We start from the raw sequence: 27,291 nt of genomic DNA, 5'->3' as shown, positions 1-27,291 counted from the left end.
ATATATATATATATTATAAATTTAAAAAAAGTGATTTATTTATTGTTAATTGAGCATAAGAATCTGAATGATCAACAAGTGTACTAGAAATTTTAACATTTATGTTTTGTTTATGGTCAGAAAATATTTTTAAACTGATTAAACACTGCAAACTACATAAATATGACTAATTTTGCACCCGAAATAAATTTATTGGTTACTAACACGTAAATTTGGGGTCATTAAAAATATCACTTGAATGTTTAAACTCCCTCGAAATCTATTAAAATAAAATTAGCTGAGCATTTAAAAAAAAAAAAAAAAAAAAAAAAAAAAAAAAAAAAAACAGTTTTTTTTAATTATCTTACATTATTTCGAAAAGTAAGAAGCAAAGTTCATTGAAGTACTTAAATGTTTCTTACTACCTCCTGTAATAATAATAAAATATAGCTATTCCTTTTTGAATCTTTAAAATTGTTTTATTCTCAGAAATCCTTAAAATTAAAATTTGTTCAGCAATTTATATTTTTTCCTTCAAAGAGAAAAAACTCAAATAATTCACAAAAAACATTGGATTTAATTTAACTCTCTTTTTTTTTTTATATACACTTAATATTATATTATTTATGTAATATTATTGAAGAATATTAAACGACGTTTCCCTTGTTATCTTCTGTCAGGCAATTTAGAAAGAATTTAGATATAATTAAAAATTTTATCCAATTTAATCTCTTTCGATAGTGAAAAAAATATTAAATACATTAAGGAACATATTTCACGAAAACTACCAAACTTAAAACAAACTAACACTATTTTCTAAAAACTTATACATCTAAAACGAAATATTAATTATAATTATAATTGCTTAATGAATCCGAAAAAAATTAACTTTGAAAGTAATAACTTTACCTTTTATCCTGAATTTGGTATATTTCACGAAATTCTTAACGTTATCAATGGAGTTAAAACTGCACAACTACAATTCTTCAAGTTCAGGCTCAGGAATTCCTCAATTCTACAAATCGCAACTATTTGAATGATTTCTGAGGTTAACAGTCCTAAAAATATCTCATAGACCCCTTTAACTCATCCCTTTTTGAATAAGATTTGACCACTAAGGGGACAGGAGTTGACGTCTCAATTACTCTTCTAAGTTAGAGAACCAATTGGAGCGATTTTCTTTGAAAGAAGGAGGTTGACCAAAGTGAATGGCTGAATACAATGCGTAAACTATTCTTTATTGAAGGTAGGCCATATCTGACCCCTCAACCCCTGAGAGACCTCCAGATTGCTATAGAAAGGAAAAAGTGTTTAAAAGTGAAGGGAATTGAGTTATTTTGCATCAAAGCACATAATGGGTTGAAGATTGATAGTTTTCTATTTACTGAATAGAAAAGCATTAAATTAAGGTTTAATTACTGCTTGCATCGGCGATTCTGCTTGATTTGCAAATATTGTAAGTAAATAATGATAACATATAGAATAAAATACTCTAACTCTTAAATGATAGCAGTTTTGTGAAGAAAAGTCTTCATTTTAAATACTGAATATAAAATGCATTTTCTGACGTTAGAGGTTTGAAATCTGTGGGCAAATTCTCTTTGTAATATATCATAATCGGGCTCTGTCATTGGAAATTAGATATAAGTCTTTATGTATTACAACAATTAGGAATAAGACTTATATATAAGGCTTAATATTCTGTTAATAACCTTATGACAATTCGCACAATTTAATTTTTTAAAAATTACAATTTTTTGAAATGATTATTACTTGCGGTATTTTAACTTACTAATTAGCTAAAAAAAAGTAGTAAAATTTAGGAATTTAGCTTATTAGAATTTAAAATCATTTGGCAGGTATTGATCATCTTGAGGCCGACGAAGATCTAGAAATAACCTCATTTAAACAAATAACTTATCCTACGTCAGTAAAACCATCGAAGAGAACTTTTTTTTTCTTTTAAAAAAGAAAGTGCTCAATACTAACCTACTCTGATTGAGTATAACAGTTTTTGGAAGTAATACGAACAGCGGAAGTAACAGCGTTTTGAAGTCATCTTAATTTTCTTAAGTATTATTCAGAATCAATTTATTGTAAAAGAATGAGATTTAAAGCTAATTTAAAGATGTAATCTTAAAAATGTTTGAATTCGAAAAAAAATTACGCACATGCATTTATTAATGATATGCGATTTTTTAAATGCAAGAAAAAAAATTTTTTAAAAGAAAGAAAGAAAATTTTTAGATGAGGAAAAAAAAGAGGAATATTCTTTTACCCAAAATTTAAATTAAGATGAGGCAAAAGTGAAAAGCCAGATAAGAAAATAAGAGCATAAAATGATTGTTAATTGTTGTGCCAAAGTTATGTTTACGCATAAAACTTAGTTCGAGGAATTTTAACACATCTTAACAAATGTTTCATACTTTCGACTATGAAACTTCTAAAATTGTAAAAATTATGATGATTGGAATAGTTTGTGCCCTGATCTTGATTGTATAACAATAAATAAATAAAAGTTAGACTGAAGAAAAACATGTAAGATAAATTATAGTTAGTAGCTGACAACATAATACAGTTTAATCCAGGGACCGATCAAGAAAAATTCAGGCCCAAGGCCCCCCAAATTTTCAGGGCCCCTTACAAAATATTTTTAAATTATATTACTGAAGAGTAGTCCTAAGAATAAAAAATAATCTGTTGAATTGCATAATTCAAGAGAAACATTCTAAGAAATTTTGAAAACAAACAATTGAATATTATTTTTGTAAGATAAAGTTTACGCATCTATAAATTGAAGCAAAATATAAAAAATAATGTTATATATGTCAAAATAAAAACACTTTGGTGACCACAATCAATTAAAATCAGTGATTTTTGCTAAAAGTCACTGATTAGCTGAATTATTTTTTATTGTAAGCTGTAATTATTTTTTATTTTGTAGTTAAAGCAACACAAAGCTAGCCCACTTTTCATTAAATTTAACGATAAGTTCAGCATGTATACTAAGATATCAAGGTGATTAATTATAATTTTTAGTAAAAAAATACATTTCAACACAGAAAAAATATCCAAAACAGCCAAAATTATATCTACTCATAGAAAATTAAAAATACATTTAAATAATAATATATTTAGATATAACACATTTTAAAACATTAAAATTCATATTCAATGAAAAAGTTATTTTCAAAATATTGATACCTTTAAAACTCTAAATGAATTCAATTAAAACTCTCAAACAAAAAATGTAATCAAACTCTTAATGAGAGCAGCTTCATCAGAGACAGAGGGCTCTACTTTATCAACAGAGAAATATTTTGATAAAGAATTTCTCATTTTTTTGCTAGCTTCAGCATTTAAAGCTTCTCTCTTTCGTTTTGAGCAATCAGATTGATAATTAGGTTTCATCATTCCAAAACTATCAAGTAAATCAAAATTTTAATATTGTAGAAGTGTATTAATCAGTTTAAATTATCAACATCAAAGATTGTAGCTCGAAAAGCATATAGCTCTTGTTGACACTAATCATTTATAAGAGAGTTTGCGAATGTGCATTATCATTGCTTTCGTAAAAGCCGTTTAAGTAAAAATTGCACTAATTGGAATTCAGCTGTACTTACGAATTTTATTAGTGCAATGTTTATATGAGTTTGGTTGTAGGATATAAAGAAAATTTGAAATAAAAAAAATGCATTTTTTGAGAAAAACTAATTTCTTTCAGCATTTAAAAGAAACAGTAATAATGAGGACTTTTTACTGATTTCTGAGGCCCCACAGAAATTGTGCGCCCTAGGCCCATGCATAGTGGGCCTAGACGTTAAAAGGGCTGGTTTAAACACGTTACGAAAATTTAGTGAACACTCGGTTCTAGTGATCTTTTATATAGTAGTTTCGTCTGAATTGCTAGTGAACAAACCTTATTTCATACGTTTATGAGGAACAGCTGAAAAATTGGTATTTCATTTATAGTGAACACAAATTTCTCTGTAGCAGTTTATTTAAATAAATATTACAAGTTAATTAAAAAATGATAAGTTCTAAAGTATATAACTATGACTTTTAAATAAAAATTAAATAATACGCATTACAAAGGAGTGTTTAACAGTAGCCATTTCAGTAAAATAAATAATGCGAGGAGTTACAAAAACAAGCAATGGAGAAGCGAACTCATATCTTTTTAACCGGAACTTTCATTAAATATAAGGTAAATTAAAAAGATAAGCATTTAAAAAGTTCCAAAAATTGAAAAATCTAAAAAAATCGTTATTGGGAGATAACCACTTCATCATATGGAGAATACTTTGAATGTTATTTAACGTTATTTAAATGCACATAAATCAAAGCGTCTGCATTCAATGAAACAGTCATGATTTCTACATTCAATGATTACATTTGATCAATGAAACAGGTTTTTTAACCCCCTACCACATATCGCTCAACAGACATTGTTAAAAATTAAAGCATCAAAAGTGAAAATTCTCAATATTTATCAAACTTTATCAATTTAGATCTTCATACATTGTGCCCTTTGTAAAGTGATTCTGATAGAGAAGAAATAGTTTTGTAGAAGAATTCATAACTGACTTTTTGTATTTATTTATCTATTTATTTATTTATTTTTTGGTGAAAATCCATTTGTATATAACTCTTTGTTGACCATTTAGAGAAGAAACTTTTGGTGAGACCATTTTATACACAAAATGGCAGTTGAAAACGCGCGGAGTGTTGAGACACGATTAAAGAAAATAAGAAATAATGCGTAAATGGTGAATAAATACTTTTCTTTTTATGAAAGTGTGTTGCGTTTTATTAAATTTAAAATTACGGAAGAAATTAGAGAACCTTTAATACAAAGCTAAAAGTTTTGGAAAAGAAAAAAAAAGATCATGCATCTATTCTTCATGAACTTATTTCGACAAGTTTAAACCTGCTGAAACCAAAGCATTCTTGCTAGACTTATTGTTCCTCAATAAACCTTACCTAAAACGATACTACTACAATATTTCTTTGTTTATAGAACTTCAGTTTAGTCCTCCATATGGATGATATATAGAGGTTAGCCCCTTTGCTGTTCCAGAAGTCCAATACAGATGTAGATAGCTCCAACTAGCCAATGAATTCGCACGTTCCAACCATAGAGTTGAAATACTGGAGTTGATATACCTACTATTTCAACTCTATGATTCCAACCAGCGAGTCCAATATATGCTTTTAGCATAGCACGAGTTTTACATCTTTACATTTTTTTTACCCAAATGAAAAAAATCTTGTTTATTTTTATTTTTATGAAGAATTGCCGAAATTCGCATATGGCTCTACATATGCATGACAAAAGGTACCTATAGCTTTTCTCGACATCCAACACAGAAGTAAATGATTTCTAGTATTACAACGACTTATCCTACTCCCAGGGCCCGACTTAGCCGAATGGGGGCCCGGAGCAAAACCTTCTCTTGGGGTTTCCGTCTGCTTTACCACTTCAATAATGAAGAACCGAACTTTATGTAGGTATTTAAATTTTGCGATATGTAAAAATACAGGCTTTTCATTGGCTAAATTTTTCCATCGTACTTGCGAAAAATTAACTGAATTCCACCCTAGAAAGCCATAGATTTTTTGTGTTCATACAATCGATTAATGAAGAAGCTAACATAAAGCTTATGAATTTTACACTGTACTCATATTTCGCTTAAAAAAAGTTCAGTAAGGAAGGAAACGTAAAATAAACTTAACTTTCTAATCGTTTTGGGCTACCCCTCTGATGTGGGGGCCCAGGGCAGCTTCTCTGTATGCCACTGCCTTAGTCAAGGTCTGGCTACTGCAATATACACTTTTTGGTGCAACTCCTTATTAATGCAACCTTTCTTGTGAAACGACCGATGATTAAAATCCTGTTTTGTGTTCCATTGACATAATGTACTTTCAAAACCCATTAGAACTATTGACTCTACTTTAATCTTAAGAAAATTGATCCAAAACCAGAAGCTGAACATTTTTGCATTTTCGAAACGCAAGGTTAAAATAGCAAAAGCAGGCTGTGTTATTAATATGTTCCAGGATATTAAGGAAGGTAATTAAAAAAAAAAAAATTACATGTATTTTTAATGTATCACGTTCAATGGACACTTGATTGATATCAAAAGAATTGCATTTTTGCCCATTATCCTGCCATCTCATAAGCAGGATGTTATTGTTAAAATTAGTCCAGTATCTATCAATTCAGTAAATATTTCCAACAGTTTTCTGTACTCACGATATAGTAATTTCACATTACAATGTCTGTTTTCGTTTGGATCACAAAGAGTCGGATGGAGCTTCGACAACATATGTTATTTTCTCAAGAAACAACTTTTACTCTCGTCATATATTTAAATTTTCTTTCTCTAAAACCTTGTTTCTTTAGGTTTCGGAATAACCACCAAAATTTGCTCCTGTGGTGTAATCAACATACTAGGTTCAAATAATAAAGTTAGTGACCTGGCGCACTTGTTAACTTCTATGTATCTTCAATGTATTCTCTGTAATTTTCCTGAAGTATAACGAACTGAACTGAATTTCAAATGAATGAAATGTATATACTTTTTATGAATATATGTATGAATGAATGTATCATGTATGTATCATGAATGAAGGAAATGTATATACATTTCATTCACTTGAAATTCAGTTTAATTCGCTATACTTCAGGAAAATTACAGAGAATACATTAAAGATACATAGAAGTTAACAGGTTAGACAGGTCACTAACTTTGGTACTTGCACCTAGTATGTTGATTACACCACACTCTTATGACTCTCTATGTGCATGGCAACAGGTTCCCATCACTATTTCGGAATTCGCTGTTCCTAACATCCAAGAGAAAAGAAGATGATTTCCGATCTTCCAATACGCGATATGATTTCTTTCTTCTTCTTTTTTTTGTGTGTGTGTGTGTGCATGGAACAGCTTTTACTCTTGTGTTATTTTTAAACGTTAAACTCAGGTAAACATATTTTTTAATAGTTTTAGAAGGGCAGCCTAAACTCGCTTTATCAGATGGCAAGTTGTTTTTAGTTTTTGCTCATTATTTTAACGAATTATTATTTTTTATTTTTTTAAAAAACGGTTTTTCATTTTGAAATAAGAATATGTTTGGCACAAGAATTTGATTAAACTGTTGTTTTGAAGTGCAAAATTTACCTCGGTCTTCTTGCATTGTGAACCCCTACCACCTACTGAGACTAAAATTGGCTATAATCACACTTAAATATACCCTACTTTTTGCAGTTCTTTTAGAAACATTATGACGAATCCTCCCTCTACAGTCCTCAAGTTTTAACTATTTTTCAATTCTTTACAAAAACGCGAATATTGAAAGAGTAGTAAGGCAGTGAATAGGAAGACACACAAACCAAAATAGCATTATTTGCTTAACTGAATAGGTGAAAGGATGAAAAGGGCACTTTTCTTGTCAGTTCTTAGAATGTGTGATCGATGATAGCATGAAAGCTGGTAGTTGACTTCAATTATTCATAGAGAAACCGAATTTTGCAACATCTTGCTTCATAATGTGACGTGCTTATTTACTCCAGTCAATCGATGACTTGTTTGAACCTGTAAATACCTATTAGTACTTCCTAACATGCATAGGAATACTCAGATTTCGAATTAAAACGTGTGAATCAAACGCACTTATTCATTTAAACTGTGTGAAAGATATCTGTAACGAAGTATTTTTTCTAAATTATAGTACTAGTATCTTACAGGCTTCTCATTGTAGATTGAATTGGTTTATGTGATACATTTATTATTTTCCTATTGTCATCCTGTAAAAATTGAGAGATAACCGTGAACTCTCTCTTCATGCTTTGAAAATGGGGGTCATATTCACCCAATAAGTAATTATTATTTGTAACGAATTCAATTGTGTATATTAGTATATTCCTATTCCTATTCCTACACTATTCCTTTTACCAACAACTTTTAATTTTGAATAGGTGGGAAAAAAGTATTCCTACTTTAAATTTTAAATATTATTTCAATTTTTGCTATTTTTTGAAGCATATATATATAATTGGATATATTACATTTATTTTTATTTGAATAATACAATAATGACATTTCATATATAATAAATATTTTGTCTACAAATTGAATGAAATATATGTAAATCAGTGGTTTCACAAGATGAATAGTTGAATAATTTTTGGACTTAGTTTTTAAAAAAAGTACCTGGGTATATAGGTATAATAAAATATACAAGCATTCAATGAGCGAGCTTGAATTGTGAAGCAATTCGGAAGGTTTTACGAAAACAGTTTCGGAGATAATGAGTGCAGTGTAAAAGGGAAAAGGACACCAAGTTTGATATATAATATGTATGCTTACTTATCACTTGAAATATATAATATAGTGTAAAAGGAATAAAACCCATTTATTATATTTATTTAAAATATGTATAGATTGCGAAATTAATTAAAATTTAATTTCCATGCACCGATGTCAATCCATAACAATGGAAAACTATACACAAATGCGATTTGCCTGCATATTACACCATTTAAAAATAGCATGGCCAGAGTTTAAAAAAAGCTTTTCGAAGGGATGACCTCAAATATGTTAATTAATTAGTGCAGATGATATTTTAAGTTACGAAATCTGCACAAAAACGAATTTTTATTGAATAAATATATCTCTTTTTTCTTCAACGAACTGGGATTTCTGACTCCATTATATGGGGGGTAGTCTGAAAACATGGTCCCCATAGTTTGTTTGGTCAAGAGAGTGATCCAAAGTGTGAACCACTTAATATTAATGTGACTTTTTGCGTATTTCGCTATATCTAGAGAACTTTTATCTAGATATCTTTTTTTTTTTTGCATGGAATTGTATTTGGATAAACGAATTTTAAAATTGTTTGCAAAAATTTTTCAATTCTCTTAAAATGTTCTCGAGATATGGTGATTAACGCAAAAAGTAGAATTAACATTAACAGGTCAAAACTTTTAATCGCTCCTCTAGCGATACTATGAGGATCCTCTGACCAAACCATGAGGAATTTTCCAGATTATGGCTACCTCCTATATTTTGTGAGTCAGAAATCCAAGTCCATAGAGAAAAAGGTATGTTTATTCAGAGAAAGTGCGCTTTTGTGTCTGATTTCGTAACTTTAAATATCGTCGTAACTTTAATATCGTAACTTTAAATTTCGTAACTTTAAATATATAACTTTAAATAGTTAGAAGTGATTAGTGCAGAATGTATTTAACTAATTCATTCTGCACTAGTTCACCCTGAGGTCACCCTTTCGAACCATTAGGAATAAGTCATAAAACGTGAAAATCCTATCATTAGATCAAAAGTTATTCAGGGTTAATTCTTTATTATTTTTATTTTTCAAATTATGCCAAAGTTACAGTTTTCTGAAAATAGTTTTATAGCTAGGTAACAAAATCTATTTACCTCCTTACTTAAATTTAACTCCATATTAATCTTTGCTTCCTCTTGTATGGCATTTTTGTATGGCACAAGATTCATTTTTGTTGTAAGCAATGAATTTAATGATTAGATGAACTTTAAGATATAGTGCCTGCTGTTTTATAAAATTACTGGTTAAGGGAATTAGTCGCTCATAATTGTTATCAAATTTCTAAGAAATAATTATTTATATATACTAATCTAATCTTAAAATTTCTTTGGTTATGAGACTCACAACTGACGAATTATGATTCGTCAGTTGTGAAATATACAATATAAAAATTGTTTTCTCATTCCTCAAAATCGACTAAAAGTTCGATAGAGTAATTCAATTGAAGGGTTAAAAATGCTCAGAGCAACGTTTTACACCTGTTCTCTTATAAATCGCCTTTTCTGAGATATCGTAAAACAATCACAAAGTTATTTTCTAGTTTTTTTTTTTTTTTGGACAAATTACTTTGCATTATTCATATAAAAAGACTAAGTTTGAGATTTATTAGAATGTGGAAGGATCAGATGCAGGTGTGAGTGGAGTAGGGGTGTTTCCTTCCAATAAAAATAAGAAGTGCTGAACTCGTTTAGTTAGTTGTTTGGTAAACAAAAATAGTTTTCTTTCATAATTGTGGAACCAATAAAGTGAGTGTAATCATCTTTCTGGATCTTACTAGCATTGAATTTAAAATAGTTATTCCAAGTTTAGTTGACATTTCTAATTGATAATCATAGTTTAAACTAACGTGAACTTAAAGTAATGTAGTAAAAAAATTAAAAAATACTACACTGTTAAAAATTACGGATTTAAATTACGGTATAATGTACCGGCTCTTCGGGTGCATCATGCGAAAAATCCATTTTTATCGTAAAATATTATACCATCATTTTTACTGCAATATTTAATTAGAATGATTCAGTGATTTTACGGTTTATTAGTGTAAAAATTACGGTATTTCTGATTTTTTTGTTCCGAAACATGTTTCGGTAAAAACAGATTTTACGATAAAAAGTACCGGCACCCTGGGTGTAGGTACTTTATACCGTACTTTGATCCGGAAATTTTTACAGTGTACTTCATTTTTAATACGAACTAAATATTAGATTTTTGGAATCAGCTGCTTATTGGAATCACAATTTTCAGGTGCCAATGCGATTACGTTAAACGATGGGCCCAGCATAAGTTATAGGTATATGGACACCGTAAATAAAAGCTAAATTTTTCGAAGAATTTTTTGTTCGCTTTTCATGAGGGAAAGTCAAATCGCAGGTTCCCTGTATAATAACATAGAAGCATCCTTCATTTATACAAATGCTGATACATTATATTCAGCTAAATCTATGAATATTTGCAAATAAAATTTTCACTGTTAGATGCAATATGCATGTCAGTTTAATAAATATACAAAATGCAAATTATAATACATTATATACAATTTAAAATGTATTCATAAGCATAGTAGTATTAGTTGCAGCTTGTACTGAGCAATGCTGTAGTGAATAAAATTCATAAAATAGAAAATGTATAAAGTGTATTATAGCCGATTTTGCAAAACTGGGCAAGGGCGCAATAATCAACTGAAAAACAACTTTCTGATTGAAATAGAAATCATTTGGCTGGTTGTTTCGCGGAGAAGGATGCTTGAGCGGCAAGCTTATTACAGGGCGGTGCCCGGGAGCAGGCAGGGATGGGGGCTCACCAGAAGCGGGGCAGTGTATCGCGGTAGTCGGGGCGAAAGGAGTTGGCCTTTGCTCCCGGAACTTGACCGGAGGGCGACTTCATCGATGGGTGTGCCTTCCTTATATACTACGTAACAGGAATTCCAATCCCAAGAAGGCGTCCACTATTTCACCCATTATTGCTTACACTCTGTTTGGGATAAGGCAAAGACAACTGAGCCTTTTTTTCTTATGTAAACAAAGAAAAAAACAAACGGAATTGCTTAACATCAAATGATCAATAAGGAACTGTTTTACTTTTAAATAATGCATGTTCAGTAAACCGTATCTATTGCACAAGTCTTGTTCTAACGATGTGGTAAACAATTAAAACATTTTTCATCATATGTTATTAATAATACGAGACGGCTAGTTCTCATGCTAGTTCTAGTTGTTAAGTAAAAAGATGCGATAATATTTGCTCATTAATTGAAATTATTATTGGCTTATTATTATACTGAATTAATAAACCGGACACAACTGTCAAAGGGGTTGATAATGACGGATATAACGGAGTAGCTTTTGAAAAATGCAAAATGGAAATTCGTTGCCAAGTAAAGAGAGGAGATGAATGTAGTGGACATAATTCTAGAATTTCTTTTCTTTTTTTTTTTTCCTTTCCTTTTTTGCCTTCAGACAAGTCCATACAAATGCAACTTTCGCAATCAGCATCTTCAGAAAGGTAATATAGTATTATGTAGGATGCCTAAATGAGAATAGATGCAAAACAACGTGAATCAAGTCTAAATAAATGTACAGAAATGAACATACCATACACAGTAAAAAATTCCGCATCGAGGTATGAAATACCTGCACTTAGGGTGCATCATAAATAATATCCGTTTTTTACCGTGAAATATTATATGGTAATTTTTACGGTAATGCTTAGTTAATAAGAGCAATTCCGTAATTTTATGGTAATTATTACTATAGAAATTATAGATCAGATGAATAAGATAGGTTTTTATAATGATTATTACTAGAGAAATCAGATATTTTATTTCGTAACATGTTCTCGTAAAAATTGGATTTTACGGTAAAAAATAGTAGCATCTTGATGTACTTTTTACCGTAATTTGATCTGGAACTTTTTACACAGTTTGTAGCTACAGTTTATTTGTACTTTATTTAAATTGTTTTGAGTAATTTATAATCTATATGTTAGCGAATATGTGAATATGTTGTTCTGAATAATTTATAATGCCTATGCTAATTTATTCATCGTCATTCAAGCCTGTTTCGGCCAGCTTTATCGAAGGTAATAGAAAATTATAAAAAGTTTGAAAGCAGACAAATGTGCAATATCAAATTATCTATGGTGAAGGAAAAAATCTTTTTAAGATATTTTATTCATACAGCGATGCATTCTGCACTCACATTCCTACAAGAATGAGTTTATAATAGCTTTCAAGTTTACATCAACTACTACAGTAAATATTCCCTATAATTATAAAAATGACATAATTTTTATAATTATACTTTACAATTTTTAAAGTGAAATGTTGGGAAAAATCTAAACATTCATCATTTTAGAATTTCTATATGTATTACTTTACTTCGAAAAATAAAACTTATTTCGAAAAAAAAAACATTCAGTTTTATTTTAGAAAATTTAATTTTTAAACAATTTAAAGAAAATGTGCATTGAACAAATTATTATTTTTTTATCATTTAGTGATTGAATCAATTAATGCTGAAAAAATATATGTTTGTATATTTAATACAAGCATATATTTTTTTGAAGTATTGATTGATCAAAAAGTTTCTACTAATGTTAATTTCGTGTTAGGAATTAATTTTTTAATATGTACTGAACAAATTTTTTCTTTACTCTCCTATGATTACAAATAATACCATGTAAGTAATTCGGCTAACCTTTGAAATCTAAATCTCTTTTCAAATGTGTATCAAACATAACATTTCATTTTTTTTCTATAATTATAAATAGTTTAATTACATTTAAATGTGTATTCAATAATTTGTTTTTTGCTCTGTGATTATGAATAGTTCAATGACAAATTAATGCCGGTGTTTGTTTTAGATATAAATTGAGCTTTCAAAGTACATGGAGACATTTTTTTAATCGCTTTATGATTACAAATAATTCAATGGTTACTTATTTTTTAAATATGAATAACGTTTTAAATGTGTGTTGAACAATTTTTTAATTATTCTATGATTACAAATTATTTACGGCCAAATTAAATCCAGTGATTTCTTTTCAATGTAATTATGCTTTAATTTATGTTTTAAGAATTGAAAATTTTCTTTTATTGTTCTGTAATTAAAAGCAGTATGCGTTCTATTTATCATACACTCAATACGTTAGAAGAAAAACTCTAGATCTGTAAAAAGGAAATAAAAAAAAAAATGGGAAAAAAACATTATTTCACCTTGAAATATTTAAAGTATTTGAACTTTGTTTAAAAAAAAATATTTTTCTAAAAATGGTCATTAATCTCGTAAAAAATAACATTTGTGTGAGGGGGGTGAGATGACCGACCGCATTTCGTATCTGGATTTCGGTACTTTCGCGTGCAACATTCCTTTGAACATAATTCGAAAAGTTGATGCGTGAGTTTGTTTTACGTGTGAATACAATAAAACTAGCTCAAAAACTGTTTTGGAAAAAAATCATTAAAATTGTTTTGTATCATCTCTGACCATATATGGTGATAGGAGTTTTCAACTCACATGAAAGAAACACTTTCGTGTAGAAAGAAGACTTTGAAGAGAACTGTAATTACAGTGGAGAATTCATTCTTAGAACTACGTGTAGGTGGACAAGAAAATAAGATCATGCCCATTTTTTTTTATTTATTTCCAAGCATTCACTTATAATTGACAAATTTGACTACGAGTCTAAATTTTTTTTCGTTTTTTTTTTAATTTTAAAATATTAAACTGCTTTACTTATTATTATTTTTTCCTTAATTTAATTATTTTTCTAAGCGGTACATGGCCTAGGTATGTAAAGGATATAACAGAAATACCCCAAAGCACCAATTCGAATTTTGACGAATATCGTCAAGATGTCGGATGGAACGAATAAAATATACCAAAGAGGAGCGATAGTAAAAATTCGATTCCAATTTACATGACCAACTAATTATTATGCATTTTAATCACGTAAATAAGAAAAATTTATAAGACCTACTAATTATTATGCAATTTAATCAGGTAAATAAGAAAGTTAGCTTTTTTTTTTTAACTACCCTAATCATGTTTATTGTTCATTCCATTGTGCATTAGTATAAAAGTTGATAACATCATCTTGTACACGTTGATGGACATGCATTTATTGACAATATTTAATAAATTTGATGATAATGCTTTTTTAAATAAAAATGCTTAGGTCTTGATAAAAAAAAGATGCGAAAAAAAGGTCCCCGGAAAGAAAATGACCTGGTAAAAAAGGTACAAGTGCAAAGAAAATTGAATAGGAAAAACTATTTGAAATGAGAAAATGAAATTGAAGTGCTTTTTTTATTGGCAATTTTGTTAGATGCGGGGGCGAGTTTTTGTTGTGGCAGAAAAAAATATCCCTCGTTTAAAAAAAAAAAAAGAAGTTTTAAAAAACCAACAAGCAAAAGTATTACTTTAAATATAAGTATCCTTAAAAAACAAGAAAGAAAAGAAATACGTCTCACTCGATATCTCCACCCACTTACCTCAATTATCAAATTTGAATCATATTTATTAAAATATCGAGAAAAAATTATGTACTGAATTGTTTCAGCCCCTTTACAGAAAAATTATTTAAAAATTGAAAAATAACTTATCTTTCTTTAAAAAAAAAAAAGGAAGAAAATTAATATACCTCTCTTTAAAATAAAAGTTCCCTTTTATCTCAATTATCGAATCTGAATCAATTAGTAAGAAAAGCATTCATAACGCACGGAATTCCTTACATGTAATTTACCTACAGATTTTCCTTGTTGAATTACCATTTTTACCAAGACCCTTTGTACCGGTACCTTTTTTTCCAGACTTTCTCTCCCTGAAAATTTTTTTATAATCTATCATTTACACCATTTGTGCGTAATTTTTCCAGTAATTCTTAAAAACGTAAAGTTATGCTTAAAACAAAGGGGTTGATTTAGATATAATACTGTTGATATCATTGCTCGCGACGAATTAATATTAGAGCTTTCTTTTATTTTTATTTATTTTTTGATTATTATAAGTCACACTTTTCTAACATGCAATGTCATTTACTTCTCCGCTTTTTTTCTCTGAAAAAAAAAATCGAGAAACTCTATTTAGTTTATGAGAGAAATATATTGCTAAAAACCACGTATTATTGCAAGTAAAAATGGAAATTTCGGAAGAAAATTAAGCTTTTTACTTCTACCCGCAAAAAGGTAATGTAAGGAAGAACTAATGTAACCTAGAAAAGGTAAAGGACTAATGTAACCTAGTCGGAAAAAATATTTTTAACAAATAATTATATACTTAAAAAGATGTCTAAAATCAAATACAGTAATGCATTTGAAATAATTTGCATTTTCCCCCTTCGTTTGCAATCCTTCATGTCGTAAGACATTTTAGAAAGTAAAAAGAAGACATTTCTCTTTTTCTTCTTCTTTTTTTTCCTCTAGAAATTTATACTGAACTCCGTAATTTTCTGTTAAAAAAGTTAAGATAATTCTTATTCGGCTAGATTTAAGGGTGCTTTTCATTTCCTTATTCTAATGTTTATAAAAAAAAAATTTCATACTTTTCTTTATAAAAAGAACTCAAATATGTCATTTAAATTTTGTACAACTTATAAGTATAAAAACTGTAATCAAAGCACCGTCTAAATCTACGACATTTCATTACTTATATAAATATATAGAACCTAATTTAGACTTAATATTTTGATATTTTACTTTTTAGAATTAGAGAGAGAGAGAAATGATTCAATAATTTGAGACTTTACTGGTGTTTTTCCGAATTTTTCCATTTTAATTTTCTGTTGTCGAATAAAACAAAAAAATGATTCAAACACTTTTTTTCTAACTGAATCTTCTTAAGTAATAAATAGCAAATTGTAAGAAATTTGAAACCCAATTTTTAGATACTCACTATAAAAGAGAGAATGAATGCTTATCTCTCCTATTCCTTAAAACAAGGTAGAAAGAACATCTTATCATCAAATGTATTACTGCATGGATTAAATGTATAACGGACGCCAAACTTTCAGTACTCAATGGTTATACGCGAATGAATAAACAAAAGTTATACATTTATATTTTGGCCAAAAAATTAAAACCACTTTACTACAAAGGTAAAATAAGTTTTGTTTCAATTATTCTTAAAATACATGTTTTTCTTCATATTTAATGTATAGTTATTACACGGTGCTCTCCTCTCCCAATTTACATAATTATGTCACTGTTTTTAATTCGCTTTAAAGCGTAAGTATTAAAGGAAACTAGTGGGCTGCGCCCCCTGCTCGCTAACGCTCACCAACCCCCGAAAATTGCTACGCAATCTTATATGGTTTGCTTCGCATACCAAGCTCGCTTCGCTCGCTTCTAACTTAGGTACATTGCAAATGCACAAAATTCTAAGAATTCAAAACAATCATTCAAATCCATATAACAACTTTTTTTTTAAAAAAAAATTACATCTTTTTAGTAAATACTAAGTCATTAAAATAAATTTGAATTCAAATAAATGACATGTAATTCGTTAAACCTATTAGAAATGTGCTATAGTATAAAATCTTAAGATAAAATTTCTAAAACTGATATCTCTTTAAAAAGGTTAAAATTTTGGCTATAATTAAGTCTATTAAAAATTGAAATAAGTGAATTGCAATGGAAAAACCTGCATAAACAAATAAATTCTAGTAAAACAAATAAATTCGTGATATAAATCAAAAATCGTCAAATAAATTCGTAATATATAAATTCGTGAAAAAAAGCGCTTTCGGCAAAATACTAAAATAGAGATCTATCGACAAAGACTACTCACTTCTGCCTAGCTTAATAGTATGAGATTGCAGCAGCTGATAGGGTGAATTTCGGAATGCTCTCTCTGGTTATTTCAGTTTACGTTTTTAAAAGCGCTATATCTTGAGCTACCTCAGCTAGATTTGGCATGTGACATTTTTAGCGGCAATCATTGGCCGATTTTCTAGTGTTGCCATTCGGGGAGTTGTAATGAGGCTTTTTTTTTGCCGCTGTGTAAGAGGAAATATATATATAGATTTAACAGAATATTTAATACTATTTTCAGTGATAAGATTTAAAAATATGTTTCGATTATAAAATTTAAAAATAGTTTTCGATCATAATGAGTTATGATCAAAATGAACTTGATCACTGAAAAATTATTTCAATTTTTTATATACTATTACCTAAATTATTTCGAACATTGATATGTCAAATTCTTTTTTTTTTTTAAATTTTCTTATTTAAATAACTGAATACGCATACCTTATAGTTATTTTTTTCATAAATGTTCCTGTAATATTTATAAGCACAAAGAGTATTTCTTTCTCTACTGTGTTCGTTTATGTTGCACAAGTAACTATCATTCCTAAGAAAATTAACGACAGATAATTTGACTAATAAAAAACTGCGTGACTCGCAAAAGATTTAATTCAAATACTGTATTAGGAAGATTTAACCATAGCAATACTAATTACCTTAGTTACATTAAAATAATTTATGTCTTTGGTGTTTAACTTTTATTTCGAATTGATATTTGCTTAAAATTACAGTTTTAGTAATTATATGTGCAGCTACCGGCAGTCAAAATTAATAACTCAGAGAAATCATCCATCCTTCTTTTTAAATCACGAAGAATTTAAATTATTATGATTTGAATAAACCAAAAATTAGATATTAAACAGTGTGAAACATTTGCTCAGTAACTCTCTATATACTAATACTCTATTTAACTAAGCAATCTGAAAATTGTTAAGATATTGAGAAAAGGCTGCTTAGATAATTGGTAGGTACATATTGAGAATTGCTTTTCGAATTTTTTTTTTTAAGTTACAAAAATGTAATTACGTTAAAATTAAATCATACTTTTAAGAAAATGTCACTCTATATGTATATAAAGTGAACTTTTATAAATCGAAAAAAAACCTACGTATCAAATATTTTTCTACGTACAAGATATTTAAAATATATAATAAATCTGTGATGTATACAAAAATATTTAATAGTGGTAGCTAGTAATTTTTTTTATTTATTTATTTTCTTTTAATAATAAAGGGGTAAAAACATGCTAATTGAAACCCACAGTCGAATCACCGGGATAGCAAAATATTGTCAAAATTGTATGGTTTTATTATTTTATAATAGGTTTCATGCAAAAAAAAATTAATTTTAAAAATTATATTCTAAGAAAGGAATGTTTTTGTTCAACGAGTTTTGTAGCTATGTGCTAGAATGCTCATATTCTACCTAATAGCGTATTGAATGCCTAAAATGCGAAGGGATATGACTAGGATTAAGTTAAATCCATTTCTCTGTGGCTCAAATTGATTAAATTAATTCACAAAATTAATGTTTTTTTTCGTGATTATGTTAAAAAAATTGTTGAATTGTGAGGCATTTAGTCTTAATCATGGTGGTTTTTAATTTTTTTCCTTGCATAATTATAGAATTTTGCGTAGCTACTTAATAGTTCTTATTACAAATGCTTATTGAATAAACTTCTGCAAAATGTTTTTGTAAAAACTTTCGGTTTAGTTTTTACTTTTCTTCGTATTGGGAACAGAATTATCCATAGTTTTAATTTATGTTATAGTTTATGAATTTATTGTTGTTTATAAGTGAATTGCTAGTTTTAAAATTTTAGCCTTGATAATCAAATAATAGTTCTGTAATAAAAAAAATCATACAACTTGGAATTTTAGTAAGCACTTTTTAGCAATAATAAAAAAAAACATATGAAAATTACCATAAAATTTGAGTTTAAATTGTACAAATAAAATAATGATAAGGAAAATTTAAAAAACGTCATTTGTGATAAGAGAATCTTATTTGTTGCAGGTTAAAAATAAATATATAAATAAAATAAGAAAGAAAGAAAGAAATTAACTGATGAGAAAAGCAGACAATTAATAAAAGTGATTTGTCAGTGAGGTTATTATTGGTACTGATTTTTTGAATATGATTTTAAACTAAAGGAACGGGAAAATTTGGAGTAGTGTGATCATAGTTTTAAGCAGATCAAACATGTAAAATTAAACAATTACATATATTTTTTATAGTGTGACATCTCCTGACATCCTAAAAAAATAATTAAAGTATATTGAGTAAATAATAAAGTAAAAAAATAATAAAGTATTTATATCTAATGTTTTTCAAAAAGGACAAAATATTAAGTCAGTCTTACAATATAAAGCAATAATATAAAGCCAGGCTTTTCAAAATATTAAAAATTTTCCTAAATTCTCTTCGTATTGTTTACTTGACTAATTTTTTAAAAATTTTCTGGAAATGTTTTCTTTTTTTTTTTTATTTATGAAAAAAAGAAGAAATATTTCAATTAAAAAAAAAAGGAGTTAATTTAGGGAAAAAATGAAATGAAATTGATTCGAAATGTTATGAAAATTAAGAAATTTGTTATTTCAAAAAAAAAAAGAAAAAAAAAAAAAAGAAAAAAGAAAACCCTGCTATTTCTGACTTAACAACGCTATACGAGGAGATAAATAAATATATAAATAAAAGAGGTGTAAAGATGTAAATATATTAGTTTCCTCTTTCCCATTACAGTACTTTTTTTGCAACCAAAAATAATAATTAGAATACAGCCAGAAAATCACTATGTGTCGTTGATATAATTTATTTAAATAAGGGTCATCATTATCCTTTATAACCCGACATATTTTCGACACAATGAAGATTTCTATTGTCATTTAGCACCTTTAGACCACCACAGAGCAAAGACATATTTCTTCATCTTCAGAGTTACCCTCATTATCAACCCAACTTCATGGAGGCACTTTGCCCCGAAGCTATCTTTGACATTCATGAAAAAAAACGGCGAAAAATGATTTAACAGCTAAGTCAAAAGGTTCTTTGGTGACTGTTGTTAACTTGTTAATGCGTGTTTTGACCGCGAAAGTAAAGAAGGTGGTCCCTTTTCTATTCAGACATTTTCACAGTGGGGCTTTTTCAGAGACCTGCCAGCGAGCGAAGAAAAACCCGTGAAACCCTTTTCTTTGCCGAACAAAGGGCTGTGATTACAATTACTGTTGGTGTGTGGGAAAAATGCTGTTGCAGTGACTGATGAAGGAGTACTTGTCGCGGTGTGTTCTTTTAATCCCGGCGATCTTCTTTGAAACTAGTCCGAGAGGTTGGGCGCGTCAAAATGTTTTGGGAAAGTGGTTCGAGGAATGTCGTCTGGGGGAAGATGGGTGAGGGAGGGGGCTTCTGTGCCCTCGCCAACATGTAATTATTTTACGTCCTTCTGATACATGTCTATGCTCAATCTCGAAGAATTTTTCCCCTTGAGTTCTGTAATCTTAAGTTCAATTAATAATTCATCAAAGGTTCCGTTATTGTCAAATGCCATGAGAAATGTCCGCGCAGAAAAGAAAAAAAAAATTATAACATTACAGAGCGTCATTTTTATCCGGGATATGATGATTAGGTTTGAGATGTACAGCGAAGATTTTTTTTTTTCACACTTGTTAAATTGCAACGATATTTAGAATTTTTTTTTTTTATAACTTACTTTAATATTAATTTTGACTCAACTAGGCAATAATTTTTTTCATTAAAATACCTTATACGTAGAATTTTTTTTTTTTTTACAAAATAAACATTGAAAGCATAATAGTTTTCGGAGTTATTTCTTTTTATGCAATAGACTAAATAAATTTATAATAAAACATTCATGAAGTTTTAATTTATACATGTGTCTTTATGTGTCACCAAAATGGCAGGAATTTGTTTCTTATCTGACATGGGGACACTTGGGTCAGATTTAAATGCATTGAATGCTTTTAAAGATATTTAATAATACACCTCATATTAAAAATAACTAAAATTTTTTAATTGGTTGGTCATTTGCACCAAGAACCTACATTTTTCTTCAACTATGGATTCAAAACGATTTTAATTTAATTAAGAAATCGTTGAAGTCAAATAGTTGAGATACTATGCGCACTCGATATTGCGCAGAGTTAACAACATGAAGCGAAATATATTGTGCGCAAGTAGATTTAAATAGATTTGTGATGTTTCAAATAATTTTATGCCACGAAGTAAAAATTTAATATAATTTGGTTGTTATTTTGCTATCCAATTCAAATTACAAATTTATAAAACCAGCCTTCTCATAAAGTTTGATTTTAAACTTTAAATAAACTGTAATAATAAACTTTAAATTTTAACTTACGAATGATAGGATTTTAAAATTTTTGGCTTTATTTTTGTTTGAAAATAAAGTTTAAAGTAGACTTTTTAATTTTTCCTAAATCTGATCATGTGAACATCCTAAAAAAATTATTAATTAATTAATTTATTTAATTTACGTGTAAATTTAGACTCTGAGATGCGTACTACCAAAATAGAGTTTTATCGCTGAATAATGCCCTTAAATGTTTCCTGATTCTCAGAAGCTCACTCAATACCAGGAGTATAAGTTAAAAATCCAGTACTTGAAATCTGGATTGCACTTGAAATCTTGCTTTGTTAATTTAATTCTTTTCAAAACCAAAATGCCTAATCTTGGGCATATGGTATCAACAAAGCAGCAAGTTCGTGTCCGTGATCAAGATATTTATTGATCTTGTGAATTGAATCACTATTTTGATTTTTTAACTTGTTTTGGAGGTACTCTTCGTAATATGAGCAAATCACTGAATCTGTCTCTTAGAGGAATAAATAAATAAAAATGTAATGACAGAGAGAATGATGCCGATGTGAAACAGTAACAAGAAACAAACAAGCAAAAAATTTTGGCTCTTTTCTATAAATACTGAAGGAATCGAGCAATACTTTGTTAAAAGCTAAACGACTGTAGGCTATATGCAAGCAAACACTCAAAAAAGGCTTGCAGAACCAAAAATTACTTCATTTGTTCATTGATTCAAATACGCTTTTGGAGATGCAAAAATCAAATAAAATTCGTAAAGGTTGATAGAATCTATACCAAAATAAGTAAAATAGGTTCTAAAATCACCAAAATGCATTATAATATTTGCAAAAAAACTGTTGTATTCTATATATGTGATTCATTTTATAACTACGTTTGCTTTTGTAATTCGTTTATCTTGTTCCAAAACAAGCGTTTCATAGTAATTCAAAATAAATATTCATCATAATTTTGCAAAAAAAAAATAATGCTCTGCAGCACAAAAAAAAAAAAAAAAAAAAAAAAAAAAAAAAAAAAAAAAAANAAAAATTCATGACTACGTTATTATTGCTAATCTAGTAAAAATTCCTATTCGAAATGAGGTGAAAATATTGAAATAAATGATACCTTGAACTTTAATCAGTCCTAAAATTAAAATCTTTCGTTTTTTATTGAACTATTTAGAAAATGAGAATCAATCGAGCTTTGCACATTCTCAGAAGAATAAACCAGGAGTGCATATTTGCTGTTACCACACTTAAGTATTAAATTGAACCATTTTCCCATTAAATTGAAACCAGAGTATTGACGCCTGAAGTCAAATAACTACAATAATATGGTTGAACTGGGCATCATATTAAGGTTTCTATAAAATTGAATGATATTTGGTTTAAGATAAATGCCAAAATTTCTAACTGTGTAGACAGGAGATATGAGCCTTCTTAAAAGGAAAATCTTTAATTTTTACTTTATGTTACTAAAGCTTCAATACCTTCATTCCTAATTCAATTCCTTCATTCAATTCATTCCTAATCCTTATGGAATATTAATGTTTTTGTACAATTACGTATGTCTGTGCGTATTTTAGGACAATAATAAAAAATGATTTCTTTCAATCTAAATTCGATTTAATTTTTTTTTTACTCATAGTTTTCAATGTTAATGGCATTCCATTATACTCAGATAGTACAATTTTTATTTTATCAGTCGGAGTGCCTGTTTTATCAGATCAGAGCATGTATCCATCAAATTTTTCAAAAATTGAAAACTATAAGGTTTTGATAATGGTTTCATGTGACTTTACTATTTTAATTCCGAATGACGTTAAAAAAAGCAAAATAAATTACGGAAGGAAAAAATTTGATTGGTTGATGTTTGAAATGTCTCAAACCTTTCTATATATATCCTTCTTTTTAACTTTATATTTTCATTCCTACCGTTATTAACTTCTTATCTCTACGAAATATTGAGAGAAGATGTTGCAATATTTTGGATTAGGAATACTAACGTAAATTGGTTGATGTTTGAAATTGTAAATGTCTCATACCTTTCTACAAATACCCTTTAGACCACCACNTATTCCTACCGTTGATAACTTCTCATCTCCACGAAATATTGCGAGAAGATGTGGCAATATTTTGGATTAGGAATACTAATGTAAATTGGTTGATGTTTGAAATTGTAAATGTCTCATACCTTTCTACAAATACCCTTCTTTTTTAACTTGATATTTTTATTCCTACCGTTGATAACTTCTCATCTCCACGAAATATTGCGAGAAGATGTGGCAATATTTTGGATCAGGAATACTAATGTAAATTGGTTGATGTTTGAAATTGTAAATGTCTCATACCTTTCTACAAATACCCTTCTTTTTTATCTTGGTATTTTTATTCCTACCGCTGATAACTTCTTATCTCCACGAAATCTTGCGAGAAGGTGTTGCAATATTTTGGATTAAGAATATTAATGTAAATTGTATATTTAAAAAAAAAATGTTGATTTATACAAGTTGTATTAAAATGAAATAAAGTATTTATTGCAATGTAATCTTAATTAAAGAACCAAAATATACTATGACCGGAAACATTGATTCACTTTTAACGCCTTATCGGAGTATTCCAAATGTGATACTAAAAGTAATTACAATACGAAAGCACGATGATACCGATAAGAGATATGACGATATCGATAAGATTATTATTTTTAAGCCACTCCATGCAAAATAGAATTTCATTGTAATCATTTCTATTCATCAACTTTCCTATCTATCCTCCAATCAGAAAATCATTTTTCACAAAGCAGGGGTCTGTTCAGATATTTTGTGAAAGATCCGTTTTTGTAAAATTGCAAAAAAAAAAAAAAATTACTCGTAATTTGTGAATATAAAATAAGAGTTAAGTCACATTCTATCAAGCAGGGTTCGGTTTTTTTGAATTTGTGCAAACAGGGTCTTGTTATTGCAAAACAACTTTTTCAAGGAGTTTTTAAATTGTAAATACTAGATACAAGATTATGTTCAACAATGTAAAATCGCAATTAAAAGAATTAAATTTTCAAAAATAAACTGCAATTGCTGCTACTAAATTAGAGATGCAACATACAAATATTTGGTATTTAGCCTATACTGCTCATAACAGAATATTCATCTCGGTCAAATAAAGGAAGAAGCGTCTGCCGAAGACAAAATTTAGTTCGTTTACATCTGTCTTTCTTTTCCTCCCTTCCCGGGAAGGGTTTATTCGATCAACAAAACAATGATGAAGATAAACAAATTTGTGAAGCGTCCGATTAAAAGATAAATTATTTTGTGAAGGGTCCGTTTTTAAGTTAAAATATTTTGTGAAGGGTCCGTTTTTATGAAAAGATATTTTGTGAAGGGTCCGTTAACGGACCCGAATTTCTTCTAAACAGATCCCTGCAAAGTATGGATACTAATTGAAACAGAAAAAATTTCAAATGAAAGTTGACATTAGTGGCAAGAACTTAAAATTGCAATAAGAACTTACGTTTAATCAAGCCAAATCATAATAAAAAAAAAGAAACATAAGAAGAACAAGTTATTCAAATGTTGACACTTGTACTTTTAGTAGCGACAAATGAGTCTTTTTACATAAATACTCAAAATTTAACCATTTTACATAACGCACACAAAATGTAATTAATTTGAGCTAATTCAAAAATACTTTAATACAATTTATAAAGACGAGTAGCTGATATGTATACTCTTGATAATTACAAATTTTCGAAATTTTGTTAGTTCTTAAACGCTGTCTATTCTTATTTTGAACTTCATTAAATATTCTGGTCTTTAATTCAAAAATCTATTTCAAATATAAACGTATTTCATTTAGAATAAAATTTGCAATAAATAAATAAGTAAGTAAATAAATAAAAAAAAATAAAATTAATTTATGTTTTCAGTACATCTAAAACACGATTAAACTTAAACCCATATATTTGGAGAATTTCGATTAAAAAAGAATACATGATTTTCTGGACTTTATATGGTATATAACAGAAAAGATTTGGTAATAATAAGTTAAAAATGTTTTAAGAAACTTATGTTTCATAAAAAAATTTTAATGTTACAATTATTTAACAGCTTTCTCATTTGGGACTTGGTAAACACTATAAACCTGTATATAATTATCTTTCAAATTCTTAAGTTATGATGATTATAGTATACTATTTATATAAATGTAATAGTTTATCCAGCAATTGCATACATAATTTAATTTAATTCAAGTGCATATTTCGAACTTCATTTCCACATAACTTTGTAATTTCGTTGGGATATTTGATAGATATAATTTGTAAAAAAAATAGTGAGCCACTTGAGGAAATGAGTAAAATGGGCGATTGTCAAAAAATAGTTATAAAAAAGTTGGGAATTAGAAAACGAAATATCAGCAACTTCAAATTTAAAGTTTTTTATTAAGCTTTCCTTAATTTTTTCTGTTCTTTTTGTTCTTTTATTCTCAGCGAAATAGATATTCTATTATATTATTAAAGCTTGCTCACTGTGTAAAATAAAGGGAATGAGAAAAATTTTTGAACGAAAAAAAAAAATGTATATGGTCAAAATACACTAAAACAGTTTTAAATAAGTTATTTTAGGATACCATGTACAAATTTGCAAAATATATTCCGAAATACCGGTTTCGAATAAACCAGAACTATTGAATAAATTGAAAGAATGAAATACTGTTGCAGATAAAAATCTTATTTCTGTAACTCATTTGAGGAAACTTAAGCTTTTTTGTTACCTGAAATAACCGGAACAGTCATTGAACCAAGACGATGGCGTCGAATACAGTTTCTGAAGTAATTGATTTTGTAGTTTAAATGATGAAAATAAAACTCATTTGTTGTTGCAAAAATATTTTATATTGTTTTATATATTGCGTAAGGAAATATAAGCATATTTAAATAATTTCAAAACTTAAAAAAAAAAAAAGCTTTTCCATGGATCTGCAAGAAAAAATAATAAATAAAATATTGTGTGGAACTTATAAAAATCAAATTTATATAGCCTCGGCTAATTTTTCAGGTATTATAATCATTTTATAAAAAGTTTATTTCAAAATGTGTTGCAGGAATTCATTGTAAAATTTTTAAAGAAAGTAGATGAAAAGTAGGTTATTTATTTGGTGTTACTATTGCTATTTGAAAACCATCGACTTTACACCTGCTTTCTTTAAAATTTTATAAAATTTTCGTGCAACTCATTTCTAAATGATATAAAATGAAGATGATAATACCTGGAAAATTAGTAATCTCGATTTTATTTACTATTTTTTCATACAAACCCATAGAAAAGTTGTTGTGTTTTACATTGTTTTAAATTATGTTATATCATGCATTCTCGTCTTAGGATTCATTCAGTTTTTTTTCTCTCCAAGAAACACGTTTTATAAGGCGCGTGTTTTAAAATTTTTTTAAGATGCTGATTCGGTGATGTAGCAATGATCCACATACCATTAACGCTGATGACTGAATTTGTAAAAAATAATTAAACATTAAATGACGTACGATAAAATCTTAAACCAAATCGTTTACAATTATATTTATAACAATAGCTAATGTTAAACTAATATGAAGAAATCATTTTCCAAGCATTTCTCCCAAAAGGAATAATTAAAATTTTGTAGCGATTTTGCGGATCGGTGGCTAAAATTGCTGCTCCAAGTAGTAGATATCAAAATCTCAGAACTCTAGGGCCAACTATTCTGGAGTTATAAGATATTTAAAATAGCATTCCACGATAAGGACATACTAAATACTGAATAATAATAATAATAATAATGTATATATATATATATATA

The 27,291-nt window shown here is 28.2% G+C and overlaps 1 protein-coding gene across 2 annotated transcripts in view; it reads right to left on the bottom strand.

Moving 5' to 3' along the window:
• Positions 1-27,291, bottom strand: part of LOC107448055 (pro-epidermal growth factor) — a 127,109-nt gene that overhangs the window by 42,856 nt on the left and 56,962 nt on the right. The window contains exon 1 of one of the 2 annotated variants that reach the window (XM_043040254.2): positions 889-1,077. The exons of the other annotated variant lie outside the window; for it this stretch is intronic. The gene's annotated coding sequence lies outside the window, so the exon portion shown is untranslated. Of the gene's footprint in view, positions 1-888; positions 1,078-27,291 lie in introns of those variants that run through there. 2 annotated transcript variants of the gene reach the window in all.

The sequence above is a fragment of the Parasteatoda tepidariorum genome, chromosome 10, assembly GCF_043381705.1.
Source record: "Parasteatoda tepidariorum isolate YZ-2023 chromosome 10, CAS_Ptep_4.0, whole genome shotgun sequence".
Lineage (NCBI taxonomy): Eukaryota > Metazoa > Arthropoda > Arachnida > Araneae > Theridiidae > Parasteatoda > Parasteatoda tepidariorum.
This window is presented reverse-complemented; position numbering and strand designations above follow the sequence as displayed.